We start from the raw sequence: 17,039 nt of genomic DNA, 5'->3' as shown, positions 1-17,039 counted from the left end.
TCTCTCTCTCTATATATATATATATATATATATATGCATGTATACACATATACACATATATAGATAGTTGTATACACATAAACACATATATATATTTAATACCTATCATATATCATATATAATTCTATATAATAATATATCTATATTCTATATCATATAGAATTATATATATGATTTAATATCTACATTAAATCTAAATATATTTAATACTTAGCAGTCTATTTAGACATGTGAATGACAATGCAGAACAAAAAAATATACTTTTGAGCATAGTCAGCAGTGAAGGAGTAGTTGCAGTTATGGTAAGATAGCATGCTGAGATGGAGGAACAGAGTCATATGGAACCCTATAAATTAGAAATGAGAGTAGGAGAAGGAGCTACCTGAGAATAGAAGAAGAAAACAAGAGAGAGTCGAAGAAGAAAACAAGAACCAGCTTAAAGTAGGAGATGTAGAGAGTAAAGAGAAATTCAAGGAAGGAGATAGAGGTGTGGTGTGCAAAAGCCTATTCCTATCAGTGCAGGAGAATAGATTGTGAAATTTGGAGGGGAATTTTATGGGATAGCTTTTAAACACAGACATTAAAAAAATTAAATTACATAAGCTCAATTTAAACAAAATATGTTAAGAGCAAAGTTAAGAAATGCAATGTATCACTTTCTCCTTCTTAGGCTATCTCTCTATATATGTAGTTGCATGGTGGAAATACTGTGTAATTGTGTTATATTCTATTGTTCAACTGTTCCCAACTCAGTGTGCATTGATACCACATTAGTAGCTTGAAATCAGCAATGAGGGAGTATGTTAACCATGAAAATGGCAAGTGCTAAATTTAGGCCCAGTTTATAGTTCTGTTGATTCTGCAGGCAAAGGATTGTCAAATTAAGTGCCTCAAGCCATATTTAGCCCTTTGCTGGTTTTTATACATAGCTAGACTATTTGTATATAGTTGGACTAGTATACATAGTCTAAGTTTTATTGGAATACAGGCGTACCCTTTTGTTTACATAGTGTCTATGACTGTGTTCCAATAGCAAATAGGAGTAATTATCATAGAGAATATAAAGCCCAAATAGTCTAAAATAGTTAGTATCTGACCCTTACAGAGAATGTTTTCTATTCCTGGTCTACTCATGAGAAAGTGATGGAGAATATCTGTATAATGCAGATTACGTTTAAAATTGTGTTGTGTGTACAGATGTTACATTATGAAGACCACAAGAATTTGAGAAGATATCCTTCTAGTATTTGAAAATGGTTGTCTGAGTCAGCAATGGTGCTTACACCATTGACAAATGTGTGAAGCTTGGACATGTCTCTGTTTTTTCATTTTTGTTGTGCTCAATAACATTAACCAAAATGTCATCCAACATCCACATTGGGATTGCACTCATTTGTCCATCTCAAATATAGATTGGCTGTGGATACTAGAGTTTGGCAAATATCAACAAAATCCTTCCATGAGAATCAATTGGCTAAATGGAATTTTCAGTGAAGAATATTATATGTTTTATTATTCTTTGTAAATTGTATCCTATGTATCTTTTATGTTAGTAAAGTTTAAAATACAGTTATGTGTATAAACATATGCCTTACTTTTCATGCAGAGAGCAGGTTGTTAAGGATTTCCCAGAACAGCACTGTATAACAGTTTGGGAAGCAATGGAGTTTTGGGGGAAGATAAAAACAGAAAGATCGTTACCTGTAATAAGTACTGAATGACATAGAGCATATTTGTCATCCAGAAAATTATGAATCACTTAAAAAAATCCTTAGTTAACTGCAAACTTTATTGCTTTTTTTCTTTTATGCATTTAGCAAATATTTAATTGATTACCTGCTTTGTACTAAGTGTATGCTAAGTGATATACTTTCAGGAATTAAGACACAGATTGTTTTGTGGCATTTATAATCTGACGTAGAATGCAGGTGATAAAGGAGTAAATACATAAACAAGCATATAACTACAAAATTATATGAACAGACTATAGAATTAGTGAATAATAGAGACGAGAGGAATTGACCTTGTTAAGTGGGACATCCAGGAAGGTCTCTGTAGAAGTGCTATTTCGGCTGAGGCAAAAGCCTGGGCTGGGAAGATTGTGCCTGGCAAGGGGAAAAGACTGTACAAATATCCTGAGGACTTAACTTAAAAAAAATTTTTATTACCTCTCAATAAAAAGGTAATCACTTTCAATTGCTTCATTAATTATAAAAGAAACTAAATTTTAAATAATATTACTTGGGATATAGGCAGTTACTTTCCTCTAAAAACCTCAAAGTTAATCAGGTGTGGAAGTTAATTTCCCAAGTTTCCTTTTAAAGCTAGTGTGGAATTCTCTGTATGTTTACATATGACCTTCATTAAGGCTAAGAATTTCTTCATTTAGATTTGGCTTTATTTGATGCTAATATGTTTTGTCGGGTTGTTTCTCAATACTTCATGTCAAAGGGGGATCATTCTTTTTCTTTCTTTTTTTAAATTTTTTTTTTTTCAACGTTTATTTATTTTTGGGACAGAGAGAGACAGAGCATGAACGGGCGAGGGGCAGAGAGAGAGGGAGACACAGAATCGGAAACAGGCTCCAGGCTCTGAGCCATCAGCCCAGAGCCCGACGCGGGGCTCGAACTCACGGACCGTGAGATCGTGACCTGGTTGAAGTCGGACGCTTAACCGACTGCACCACCCAGGCGCCCCCCTTTTTCTTTCTTTACTTATGAGTCCTGAATCTCTAAACGTATTTAGGCTCAGGCAGACAAGCATTCACACTCTTATCCAATTTGAATTTTTTCTAAATTCATCAAACCTCAGAGCTAATATATGATCCTTAGTTTCATGAAAACACTGGGTAAGTTCAGCATTACTGTGGAAATCTACCTTGTGAGAAAGATTAATTGCATTTTTCTCATCTTCCCTTGTTTCGCTACATGATTATTTTTTAACAATAGGCTAAGTCAGGTATAATAAGTTCTCCAAGTGATAAAGATTAGAGATAATATTTGTGAATATTTTAAAGTGTTGCTTGAAATATCCTCCTTACCATTACTTACTTCCTTCTCTGCCTGACCTCATTCTCCTACATTTAAACATCTTTGATTTTCTTTTCTTGGGCCTTGAGACGCTTCATTCCAGTGCAGGCACCCAGAAATTAGTCATTGAATGTTATCATTGGAGGATTGGAAGAAAAGAGAAAAGCAGCAAATCCTTGGCTTTTAAACTCAAAGTTCACTTCCTATGCAAGAAGGAAGTATGTAGGAAGAATATTTGTTATCCAGTTCAGAAGTCCCTTCACTCCTGCCAGGAGCTCCTCTGAACTGTAGAAGAGAATAGAACAGACAAGAAAGCAAGATAGCTTAGTGCTGGGCCCAGGCTCTGCTTCTGTTCTCTATTCAGGGTTATTTTAAAACAGGGGGAGGGGGTATTGATAAGTGTGGATATCCAAAAGTAGAGGGGGCTAATTCTGGAGTATCAGCAGGCATCACTCTTACAATACTTCCTATATGGACAAGGGGAGTCCTGATGGCTTTTTGTGTTATCTAAGACAATAAAATCTTGATAAAGACTTAGGGAGTTTGGAAGTTCAGAGAAGCATTGGAAAATAGCTCATTTTTTTCCCCACTACCTTCAAAAAGGGTACAAGATTTGCTGACAGAAAGAACCAGCAGTCCAAAATGACTTCTCAGTTTTGGTTGTTTGATGCTACCTCAGACCATGAAGCAGTGACAGAACCTTAGAGAATGGCAGTGACAATAGGTGCAGGAACAGATGCCGGGAGAGGCAGAGGTCATCTTGGCATAAAACAATGTAGTACAGTCAACAGCTACAGGCCAGACATCCCCTTCTGGCCTCCTTCCCTTCTGTGTAAGCTGTTTAAAATTAGATGCCGGGTTGAGAAGAAAGAAGAGGGAGGGAAATTTTGAATGAACTACATTTAACCTGAAATGACCAAAAAGAGCTGGAAATGACTAAGATTTTCTATTTCCTACCATTTAGGCAGGATGGGACTTGACATTCATTTATTCAACATACGTTTATTGAACAGTTATTATGTGCCAGCCACTGTTCTATGTACTTGAGACACACTGGGGGAAGGGATTGATGATGCCCTCATGGAGCTTACATTCTAGCAGGCAATAAGAGTGATTAGGAGACTGGTTTGGGGGTGAGTACGTTGCAGTATTAAGGTGAAATTTGAGCAGACATGTGATAGACATTAGGAGGTTAGCAAACCTGGTATTCTGGGCCAGAGTATTCCTGAGAGAGGCAGCAGCCAGGACAAAAGTCCTAGAAAAAGTAAAAAGAGTTGGAGCAGTAAGAGATGGAGGTCAGAGAGGTAGTGAAGGGCAGATCACTAGGGCTTACAACTCATTTTTATAGAATTTATCTTTTACTTTGAGTAAAACAAGACTATATTAAAGTGCTGAGGAGTAAAGTGATCCTTCGCTGTTTCAAAGGATCATTCTGCCAACTGTGGTAAATATAGATGGAGGGGGCAAGGATAGTCACAATGAAGCTATTACTGTAATCCAGGCAGGGAACGATAGTGGCCATTGTGAAGATGGGCACAAGTGATGAGATTCTGAATATATTTTAAAGGTGGAGCCAACAGGACTTCTTACTGGACTGGATGAAGGATATGAGAGAAAGGGAGGAATCAAGAGAACTACAAAGTTGTCTGTCTTGAGATACTGGAAGGATGTAGTTGCAGCCTCCTCAGATGGGGTTAGACGAAAGATCAGGAGATTGATCTTTGACACATGATATATTAAGTTTGAGGTGTTTTATCAGACAGCCAATTGGAATTTGAGTGGGCAGTTAGCTACATGAGTCTGGAAAGACCTTTTTTTTTAATTTTATTTTTTCAAATTTACATCCAAATTAGTTAGCCTATAGTGCAACCATGATTTCACGAGGTGATTCCTTAGTGCCTCTTACCCATTTAGCCCATACCCCCCTCCCACAACCCCTCCAGTAACCCTCAGTTTGTATTCCATATTTATGAGTCTTGGAAGGACCTTTAGTAGAGATATTAATTAAGGAGATTTCAGCATAGAGATAATATTTAAAGTCATGAGGTTGAATTGAAGGCTTGCTCCCAGTAATATGTTTTAGTCGTCTAACAGATCTACATCTTACAAATAACAACTATGAATTCTAAACAAAACACCAAAATCAGCTACTACAAAGCCTCCGAGCAGTTAACAAACCAGATGGGTTATAAAGGAAAATTGAAACTTGTTAGAAGTAACTGGTATGGGGTGAGTTTCCTCATCTTTACAAAGGCTTTTAGCTTGAGTACCATCTTCAGTGGTTTCTGCAGGGACTGTTTTCAGTTGCAGTAAGGTTAAGTTTTTCTGGCCTGAAGAATCATAAGACAAGAGTTTGGGGCAACCACAGAAGAATAAGAAGTGAATGAGGAAAGAGAGCCGGAAAAGGGGATTCCCTACTCCTTATGTATGAACTCTAAGATATCTCTGGCTGACACTTGAGCCATACTTGATTGAAAAAAATTTCAGCTAAAGACAAAAGAAATGAACTGATATTTGAGCTACCTCTGCTGAGACAGTTTGTAGTTTGAGTCAAATTAAATTAACTCTCTGATGAAAACATTTTTCTACTTTTTGGAGGAATAAAATAAACAGCTTCCACGACGTGGCATTTTTAATGCCCTGAATGCAATCTGAAATTATTCAAAATAAGAAAAATCAGGAAAATGTGACTATTCTAAAGAGAAATAACAACCAGTGGAAGCCAACCCTGAGATAATGCAGATGCTAGAATTAGCAGGCAAGGATTTTAAAGTAGCAATTTTAACTGCTCAGAGAGGTAAAGTAAAGATGTTTGTACTGGATGAAAGGAAAATCTTAGCAGAAAAACAAAAAAAAAAAACATAAAAAAAGAATCCACTGAAAATTCTAGAACTGAAAAATAGTGTATCTAAATTAAAGAATTCCCTGGATGGGCTTAACAGAAGAATGGAGATGATAAAGGAAAGAAAGAGTCCATGAACTTGAAGAAATATCAGTAGAAATTATTCAATCTGAAAAAATAGAAAATAAAGATCATAAATTTAAAGAGAGACTTAAATATCTGTGAGCAGTATCAAAAAGTGTAACACAATTGTAACTGGAGCCCAGAAGAGAAGAAAGAGAATGGGCCAGAAAAAGTATTTGAAAAAAAAGTGGCTGAAAGTTTCTCTGATTTGGTGAAATACACAATACTTCAGATTCAAGAAGCTAAGCAATCCAGGTCAAGGTAAATATAAATCAAACTGTGATCATCATTGTCAAACTTTTGAAAACCTATCTTGAAAACAGCAGTAGAAAAATGACTCATTATCTACAGGGTAGTAATGATTTGTAAAATCACAAACTTCTAATCAGAAACCATAGACACCATAAGATGATGGAACAATGTCTTTTAAGTACTAACATAAAGTCCTGGAACTACATAGGATCACTAAGGAAGTAGACAGAGAAGAGGAACCAAGAAATTAGATGAAGTGATAAGAAAGAAGGAAAACTGAGAAGTAAGTATCCTGGAAAATGTTTTGAGAAATACGCTATGGTCAACGGTGTCAAATGCTACTATTATGTCAAGGGCAGATTCCAACCATTGAATTGAACAACAGGATGTCAGTAACAATCTTTACAGGCGTAGTTTTGGTAGAATAGTGGGCTTTAGGCCTGATTGGAGTGGGTTGAAGAGAATGAGAGGAAAGAAATTGAAAATTATAAGTAAAGGCAACTTTCAAAGAGTTTTGCTGAGTAAAAAAGAAATGGAGTAGTCGTTAATGTGGAAACTGGGGTCGAGAGAAGGTTTTGCTTTATTTCGTTACATGCTAGTTAGCATAAACAAAAAAAAGTGATAATTTGGATAAGAGGGAAAGAATTGTGCAGTGTTATCAGGTATGTAGAAGAAAAAAACAATACAGCCAATTGAGTTAGAATAAAAATCATGCACATGAATATAAGGCTTTATTCTCTTATCTCCTCTATCTTGGACAAAGCTTGTTATTCCCGAGGCTTTACTGTTTGCAATTTAATCATTTGTCAGTGCAAATATTTGAAAAATATGTCCACTAAAATTCTATGATTTTATAGAATAGTAACTTTGATTTCTTTGTGTTTCTAATTATGGACAGTCCCAAATTATGAACAATACATGTTTTAAAAATTGCTTTTTAAGTGATTTCAACAGTCCAAAAGCATTTTTATAATAACATTGATGTTATATGAGGTAGTTTATCCTGACCAGTCCACAAAATCCTGTAAAGTAACTGAATTGTAATACTCCTTATCTGAGAAGTCTCAGCTTTTCAGACTTTTATTTCTATGGAAAAATTTATTCTAATTTCTAACCCAAGATTCTGGAACACATCTTCCATTGTGAAGTGGGCTTACAGGTGGGAGTGGAAACACAGCCTCCTGGTCATACTCCCCACCCTCATCTTCCAGCAATGAGGGTAGGCCATCAAAGTTCTCATGGCACCAAGGATTGAAGCAATGGGGTAATGGAGACCCTGGACATTTATTTTCTCACCAGTGAAAATTAATGAAGACTCAGGAGTTACTACAACATTAGTGATGAGAAGGAAGTTTCAGCAGCTAGAGTGTGTTGGTGAGTTCTTGGTTACATGGCTGTTTATATGATATACATATAAGGGTGTGTTAAAGTCTTTCTCTGTGTGTGTGTGTGTGTGTGTGTGTGTGTGTGTGTGTGTATGCACACATGCATGTGTTGTTATTTCTGTGTATACTGAAGTCCTGTTGACCTGAAAACCCAACATGTAAAACGTGCCAATGAATAAACTTTTGTACCAATCTTTGATTTTATGACTAAGAGATAAATGTTCAGTAAGTAAATTAAAAGCAGATTTATTCCCATATACGTACAGAAAAGTATGTATGTATGTATGTACGGGAAAACTGCATTTCCTATGTATTCTGCACCTACAAGATTGTGCAATGATTATGATGTATGTGTTCAATGATGATGCTAAAGGCAGAGAAAAAATCCTGAAGGAATTCTGAATCACCCACAGTTAAATTATTTTCAGCATAGATTCAGTACTCTTTGTAAATCTTTGAACATTGACAAACCATATAATTCTTGGGTAAAAGAACTGTTAATCAGAACAGTTCCCAATTATAGGAGTGAAAACTTAAGGTTGTGTCCTTAAGTGGAGAGACACTTTATTTGAGAACTATTGAAGGTTTTTTGTTTGTTTTGTTTTTGTTTTTGTTTTTTCACTTTTCTTCTTGATCTTCTCTGGGTCATCATTATAACTGTCTCCATTAGCTGTTTTATGCCCATCTTGAAATGTAAAGCTGATAATTTTAGATATACTTTGGACTTTAAGAATTGGAGGTGCATTTGCCTATTTGTGAAGACACCAAATAACTTGAAATTTGCTGGATGGAGTGTATATATATATATATATATATATATACATATATATATATATCTCAAATGCACTAGAGCACTTGAGCTCAAAAGGTTTCAAGTCATGGTAATTACGACTCACTAAGAGTAAGAATTATAGCTAAGTAATTTTCTTTTCTTGGTTCAAAAGAAATGGGTACACAGATGTATATTCTGAATACTTACAGAGTCTTAATTGCCTGTCAGGAGGTAGTATTTAGGAGCATGATTAAATGGGTTAAGACACATCTAGAAAGGAAACTTCTAAGAGAGGAGGTACTGGTTAATGCTGCTTCTGAGATTGAATTTGAGATTTATAGCATACCCCCGTTTAAAAAAGAAAAGTTATATATGGTTTATGCACACATTGTTAGAAACTGAATTGTTTACAAATGATATATTTTATGCTGATTCATTGGCATTGTTTCTAACATAATGGTTGCCGTTTCAAATCTTTCTTTTGAAAAACAGCACAGACATTTTTAAATGCCAGGATGTCTTCTCTATAATCTTGTTCTTCTAAGATATCACTAGTGCGGTGATCAGGAGCTATTTGTTCAATCATGACCTGTGAGGCTTTCATAACCTCTTATAAACTTAAGTGCCAAATCACCAGGCTGGATATAATTACGTTTTAGTGATTTCTTTGAGCTTTGAAGGCTAATGGATAGCCTCAAGTATTTAAATAACTGCTTGAACTTTCTTAATTGATACAAACTGTCTGTAATAATTCCACTTTGTCTAGTATGCCACATGAACAGCTTTATCTTAGGTTTATATACTTAATTGATAGTGTTCAATGGTACATGATATGTATATGAGCCCTTGTCTTATTGAATTGTACGTGAGATAATCATTCTAAGTTATATTTCAAAGCTATGCACCAACTTCACAAACTAATACACTGGAATCAAAGTTTGTATGCTAGATCAACAAATTTAGTAGTTCATATCAAATATTGTCAGTCTTTTGTAAATATACTAAGACTTATACACCCAAATGATTTTTCCTATTTTTTTCACATTGCAAATTTATATGGTCGCATATTTACGTTTCAGTTAAGATAAAAAATAACCATGTTAAATTTACGAAAACCACACCAAATGATCTAATATCTAATTATAAAGAATAATAATTTGCAGACTTTTAATTTTCATTGAAGGGTTTTATTGATTTTCTACATTAAAAATCATCAAGATGTATATCAAGGAATAACTGGGTTCATATCTTGTTTTCCTTTAAGAAAATCATATCATAAAGTGTACAGTATATATTGACCAGAATCGGGATATAATGTAAATTGTTATAACATAAATGTGGAATGAAAAAAAGAATTATAAAAAAAAAACAAAACACTTTTTGGAATTTCTCATTAAGAATTAACCTTAGCTGTGACTGACATGTGACACTTGGCAAACTTTGACATTTTATGAACAGCTGTTTGTTCATCTGTAAGATGGGAAAAAAAATTATGCAGACTACCAATACTCAACACCTCTTGATATTTATGGACAGTCAATAAATGCTACCTTATCATTATCATTCTTACTGTTATTGTCATTATCATAAGAAATGCCTTATTACTTTTTAGTTTCACTTTGATTATAACAAGAAGTTATGATCCAGATTTGACTTAAGATGACCTTAAATTATTTTCAAAAACAAAGTAAGTCCCCAAAGTATTAAGATATGATACCATTTATGTTGTTTATAAGAATGTTTCAGAAAATCTAAAGGCAATTCATTTTTCTGAAAAGCAACTACTTGAGGCGAATACTACTTATTTGAATGTATACATTTTTGTATGTTTGAAAACAATGGTGGTGTTCTATAATTAGTTATATATTGCATATTTTTATTCACTCTATTCTGCCCCTTAATAAATAGGTTATATAAAATCATATAAGTCATTAAATAGGTACTATTAAATCTAAATCACCAAACTTAGATTACTCTCAGATTGTTTGCTTATGTATTATCATAGATGTGTTATTTTTGGTGTTGGTTTTGTTTGATAGTTGTTTTTTTTTTTTTGTTTTGTTTTTTGATTTTTTTTTTCAACGTTTATTTATTTTGGGGACAGAGAGAGACAGAGCATGAACGGGGGAGGGGCAGAGAGAGAGGGAGACACAGAATTGGAAACAGGCTCCAGGCTCCGAGCCATCAGCCCAGAGCCTGACGCGGGGCTCGAACTCACGGACCGCGAGATCGTGACCTGGCTGAAGTCGGACACTTAACCGACTGCGCCACCCAGGCGCCCCGATAGTTGTTATTTAAAAAGATGTGGGGTGTGTGTGTGTTTATGTGTGTGTCTTTTTGTGGGATCATCAGCAACTAATATACCATAGTAAAAAATCTTTGGAATAAATCTTTCCTTCAGTGTTCTATAGATATATGATTTGAGGGTTTTGCATGATTACTAAGAAATCCTTTAGTATGGGGAAACTATATTATATTCAGAATTTTTTTTTTATTAAAAAGGAAATTGAGTCATTTGCATGCATCTTTCCCCATTGTTAGAAGAAAAGAGTAAGTCATGATTAAAACAAAACAAAACAAAACTGTATATAAATGACTCTGTTACATCCATTAATTCTTGGATACAGGTTGGTAATTTTGCAGGTTGATAATTTTGGTGTGTATTATTCCCAGTTTCAGGAATTGATGGATATGGGATAGCCATTTATGTGAAATTTTCTTTTCTACTGGTAGCCATAGCCACATGGGACTATGAACATTTGAAGTTTGGCTTGTGTGACTGAGAAATAGAATTATAAATTTTATTTAGTATTAGTTTATTTATATGTACATTTAAACAGCCACATGTGGCTAGGGGATGCCTTATCGGACAGCACAATTCCAGATTCATGAGGAATTTTCATATATGGTTATGTTTATGCTATGGCTTGCTGCTGACAATGCCCAGAGTACAAGTGCCTTGGGGTGGCTTACCCTTAAACCAATCTTGTCATTTTAAAGACATGGCCCATGCAGAAGACTACAAAGCAAATAATGGCAGAGATGAGACTCAGATCTCCAGATACTGTGTCCCAGTCTCAGAATCCCCAACAGAACTTAATTTCTGACTTCCTTATGACAATTGATAAACTTGGTAGATGATGATAATGATTTTCAACAACCACAATAATTAAACTCTATTTCCCTTCCTGTGGTGCACTGATAAGAAATGAGAAAAAGGAGACAGAATAAAGGGGACATTTGTATAACTAGACTCTGCTTCTTATCTTTCCAGTGAGTCCGTTGACAGAAATGGCCATATTCCTAATAAGCATTATCCCTGGACTTGGTTACAAATCATTAGTTGAGTTCATTATGTGAAAGTCATTAATTTGAGTATAACATAATGCTATTTGATAAAGAATGACATTGATATATAAATCAAAGAGGGCAACTTTTCAGAATTTTCTGATAATAAAATATAGACTATTTTAATAATAGCAAATTCATGTTACAATGAAGTACACAGGGTCAGTAATTTGGGGGTCAAAAGGCCATTGCACATAAATTACTAAATAAATGTCCAAAGCCATCTAGAGACTGAGACAAGAATCTTTATGTCGTCTTTTCAGTTATATACTAGCTGTTTGGTATGTTGTTCGTTTGCTAGAATAGAATATCAAACAGCTAGCATCTAAGAAGCAAATAACTACAGTGTGAACTTTAAAGTTACCTTAACTGTGATGGAACACAGAAGAAATTGTCACATAGTTGTTTTCATTTTCCCAGTCTAGATTTCACAATGGATCTCTCAGGTCAATCATTCTTCTCTATTATTTTTAAGAATACTTATAGGAGGACGCATAATATGAAATTCCAATCTCTGACATTTTAATAAGAATAATTTTGGCAGTGTTTCGCAGGATTACATTTTTAAGATTTCATGACTTGTAGGCCCAAATGCTAGAGACTTTTTGGTAGAATTTTAGTAGATATTAATAATATTTCTGCTAGAAATTAGAACTAGGCTCAAGTTCTAGTGAAAAGATATTCTTGAAATTAACAGTAGTAAACTGTTGACTGTCTGTAGGGGTCCATCTTGTGTTCAAAACTGTTTATAATATTCTGGAGGTCCATATGAAATAATTTACTCTCACCAATAAAATTTTGTTTGTGGAAAGGGCAAAGGCTCTGAGCTTAAAATGTTTATATATTTTTAACTTGCCATGAAGGCATGTGCTTTTTATTTCCTTGAGACATTGTTTGAAAATCCTCTGTTTAAAGATGTTCTCCAAACTTTAGTAATAATCATAGGTTCATATTGAGCAGCTTGTCAAATCTTGGGCAGAAAACAACAGAAATACTTGCAAGAGAGATTCTGAGTTTGGAAGAACTGAGCCCCAAACTGAGTTTAAAGTTAGATAAATGTCAAATTTGGGTATCTACATGGATTTGATATACTAATTCCTTTCTTGATATGCAACTTCTTTTTATCTTTGTAGGTTACCTATGAATATCAAACTGACACCCATTTAAATTTGCTCTCTTGTATTCCACTGGAAAGATCCCTGTTTAGAACTACAGGATATAAGGGCAAGCATACACATTACTCCTAATAAATTAATAATGAAGAGAGAGCTATCATTACTACATTGTAAATTATACAGTGAGTCTTAGGTGATTTATTTAGTAGCTTAAACACCTAGGAAATTTCCCTAGTTGGCAGCAATTGAAAATGCATATTAATTGCATTTTCCATCCCACATCTGAAATAAAAGGAGAATGTCAGGAATAGATTAATTCTGGTTTCCTTTTGAATATCATATTTTAATTTCTTCTATGTTTCTTTAATCTTTTTAGCAGTGCTTAAGGATTGGAAGATGTTGATTAAAGCATTTCCTCTGATTAATTATATTTTGGCTTTCAACTGTTTTATTTTATTTTAAAATGAAGTGCACACACATTGTCTGGATTATGTGAGCATCTGCTCGTCTTTGCAAATATTTATATAAATCTTACTGCCACCCTGTTCCCTCCAAGTTCTCACTGCTTAGCTAATCCTGATTGCATCTCCTCATTAAGCCATCTTCAGGATATAGAAACATAAATAAAACAGACTAACAGCCCACATTTCAGGGATATTTGTGTGCATGGCTTACCATTTAACTCATGTTATTAAATTCTCAGAATTCATTCTGAAATTACAGGGTTTCCTTTACCTCTGCTTTCTTTATTTATACATCTGATTATTATTAACCTAAGAACTATTTTGGATATAATGACTAGGACTTTATCAAAAGGATGTACTATTTTTTAAGAAAGGTCTATGAGACTAATATGACTAAAAATTTAGAATTTAGTAGGCGGCTTAAAGATGACACATAAATGTTGAATATCTCCTGTTTTCCCCCCTTTAACTATCCTTCATATTTGTTTCTTCCTTTGTTATGTATCTGTGGGCTCAGAAAATAAAAGATAGTACCCCTCCACAGGGATGGAATGCTAGGACTTACTATAAAGATTGTCCTTCACCTGGGTTTCCTTAACTAATTATGGCTTTCATATGGGGACAGTACTTTAATCTGGGGTCTTAGCTTTATTTCATGCTTTGATACAGAGTGAGAGACATCTATTTGACTTCATTTTACAAATTGTCCTTTGACCATGTAGTTTCTGTAGAAGGAATGATTTTTTTTTATAGTAAATTTCTAAGACTGAGAATTTCTCTTCTTGCAGCTTTATGTAATTATGTTCAAAGGGGTTTGAATTAAAATGGAACAGATGTGTCCATCTTTAATTATGGTGTAACAAATTGTGTTACTCTAAGGCTTTATTAAGCGAAACGCTCATCTTTATGTAATAATGGGTCAGACAGTTTCAAAATGATATCAGTGAACACAGTGTATTGCCTATTTCACTTAGACTTCAAAAGGACTGTTAAAATTCAGAGGCTCTGCATGTAGAACCGGAAGAAACTATAGAAAATGTGCATTAATTTTTTTTATTTCAAGTTAAGTGAAAACAGTTGTTAGGAACATATGAATTTTAATGTCATGTAAATAAGACAAACAAGGTAACATTTGGCATGACAGGTATATCTAAAAGATAATGGGAATATTCAACTCTGTATTGGAAAATGCAATTTTTAGGCTTTCTGAAAACTCTTTTGTATTCTTTTGTGCAGATACTCTCTTATAAATGTGTGTCCAGGACTTTTTTTTTGGAGGGGGGATCACTTCTAAGTCAGTACCATAAAGTCCTTTTTAGAACTAGCTGGCAGCTACTTAACCAAAAATTAGCAAGAAGAATATGGATAGCACAATTCCTGTGACATGAGTCCCATTCCAAGGTTTCCATTTCTGTCTTTAGTACCATAATCCTTTAATGCTTCAGGACATCTCCAACCCCTTCTACTTTTTCCATTCCCATAACCCAATCTGTCACCAATTATTAATTTTATTTTTGATTTTCTTTCTTTACATACTCCCTCTGCTTCATTATCAACCACCACTGGAATCCAGGTTCCATTACCTCATATGCCAATTATTCCCAAAGTTTTCTAACACATTTTCTTGACCCTTCTCTCCCCTTTTCATTCTCTTCTTCAATTCATTGCCAATCTAGTATAAAATAATAATTTTATTATGATGCATTGTTTTCTAAAATATTGTGGTGGATATAAATTGTCTATTGTACAAGGCCATACTTTTAGGTCTAGTCTTCCGGATCATACATAATCTCTAATCACCTTCTTCTCACTACTCCTCAATAAAGCTGGTGATACAATCTTCCTTTCATCACATCTTTCAGTAACAAACCCCAGCCTATTCCAGGCACGGTTGTTCACTGCATGCCAAAATATACACCTTTATCTTCACCTCTGCGCTCTTTCTCCAACCTACGATGCCCTGCTGGCTTCCTCATTAAACTTTCCCTTTCTTGAAAGGTCAGATTCATCATGATGTGTTTTTTTTCTTTTTTGCACTTTTCCCTGTCCCTGAGTTGTCAGTTCAGTTTTGATTCATACTTTAGTTATTTTCTGAACTAGCTTTGAGTTTTCATAAATATCTTAGTCTTGTGAACCAAGGTCTAATTCACAGAGTGACTCAGTGAAAAGTATACATTGGTTGATCAATTGACATGCCTTCTTTGAGGGATTCATTGCTAAGACTGTCTTTGTGTTTACTGGGGTGGGCAGAGGGCAAAAACAGGAGATGGGTAAGAGAAAAAATTGGGGACACTAATATTTTATTTTTTACAATGTCTGTAAAATTGTTGGACTTAAGGAAACACGTACACTAAATTCAATGATGAGGGAAAAAAAGTAAACTTCACAGAGCTCTAGTAAACACCAGATGTTGAAAGAGGATCTTACCAGACTAGCCATCTTCATCTTTCATCTCTAGGAGACAAATTACAACAGAGAACCAGAGTAAACATTAAGAAACCATAGAGGACATTAAGTGAGAATGCAGAGCTATAGATTTCAAAACAGAAGACCCACCCAGGGAGCCACTCAGTTTGTCCCTCCATTATCCAAGGCTGCTGCTCTATGTCCTTCTGCCTCCATAGGGATCTGCTGGTCTCTGTCCTTCGCTTTCCCCTCCCTTCCTGCAATAGATGTGCACACTCACATTTTCAGGATCCAAGGAAGGGAACAAAGCTTGATTCTCTGATTCACCCAGAACATTGACCCAGAACCTCTTTAACTCTGTTGAATTAAAAATAAGACAAGAACTAAAACTGAGTTAATTATCTAATATTAGAAAACAAAGAAATGTTGATCATTGGCTTCTTCTGGTTCACTAAGAGTATTTTTATGACTTGAACATATACAGTAGGATTTTTCTTATCCTTCAATTACCAATTTAAAGAAACATAGGTATCAGTTATATTAAAAAGTATGGAGTAGAGTAAATTAAAAGTAATATACCAAAGTGAGATGCTACAAATGAATAACATCTTATGGCATGAAATAAATGGGGCAAAGCGGACAGGGCTTCAAAGATGTTGATGTCTTGTCTTTTTTTTTCTAATATCAAAAAGATTACAATGCTTATAGAATTTGTACAGAGAGAAAAACAGAAGATAAAAAGCTTACCTTTACTCATCTACCACCAAGTGATAACATCTTACCAAGTGGTAGTTTTGTATAGATAGACATTTTTTTATTACAAAATGATACCTCATTTATGCTGTTTAAAAAAACTTTTTACTTAACAATATATAGTCTTTTTTCATGTCAGAATGATATTATACTAGAGCTTTTATGCCTAATTTAAAGCAACATTGAATGTAAGGTAACTCCCATTTGCCTTATTAGAAGGTCAATTTATTTAGTTACAAAGACATTTAAAATCATATATTTTAGCAAACACTAAGTTAATTTTAAACTGCTAATTTTTTAAAATTTCATATTTTATGAAATGCCATTAATTTTTCATCATTGGAGACTTTCTTTTGAGTCACCAGCTTTTTAGAGCCCATCATCTATACTTGGTATCTGTTTATGATGCTTACTGGAAATTTTATCTCATGATATAAGTATTCATTTACATAACATTAAGATTTATAGTATTTTTGTTAATCTCCACAATATAATCATTTATCATTTTGCTTTTAAAAGTGATCTTGTTTACCACAATACCAACACTTGG

The 17,039-nt window shown here is 34.3% G+C and overlaps 1 protein-coding gene across 4 annotated transcripts in view; it reads left to right on the top strand.

The window, feature by feature from the left end:
• The first annotated feature begins 2,704 nt into the window (after nt 1-2,704).
• The window catches only part of CSNK2A2IP (casein kinase 2 subunit alpha' interacting protein), a 538,834-nt gene continuing 524,499 nt past the window's right edge, over nt 2,705-17,039 (top strand). For 2 of the 4 annotated variants that reach the window (XR_015240357.1, XR_015240358.1), the window contains exon 1: nt 2,705-7,620. The gene's annotated coding sequence lies outside the window, so the exon portion shown is untranslated. The remainder of the gene's footprint in view (nt 7,621-17,039) is intronic. The other 2 variants (XM_086675684.1, XM_086675683.1) reach the window with 2 other exon arrangements.

This window comes from Puma concolor, chromosome C2 (genome assembly GCF_028749965.1).
Source record: "Puma concolor isolate L17-30 chromosome C2, mPumCon1.1.hap2, whole genome shotgun sequence".
NCBI classification, from domain to species: Eukaryota; Metazoa; Chordata; class Mammalia; order Carnivora; family Felidae; genus Puma; species Puma concolor.
Note: the sequence above shows the minus strand (reverse complement) of the source record. Positions and strands in the feature narration are given on the sequence as shown.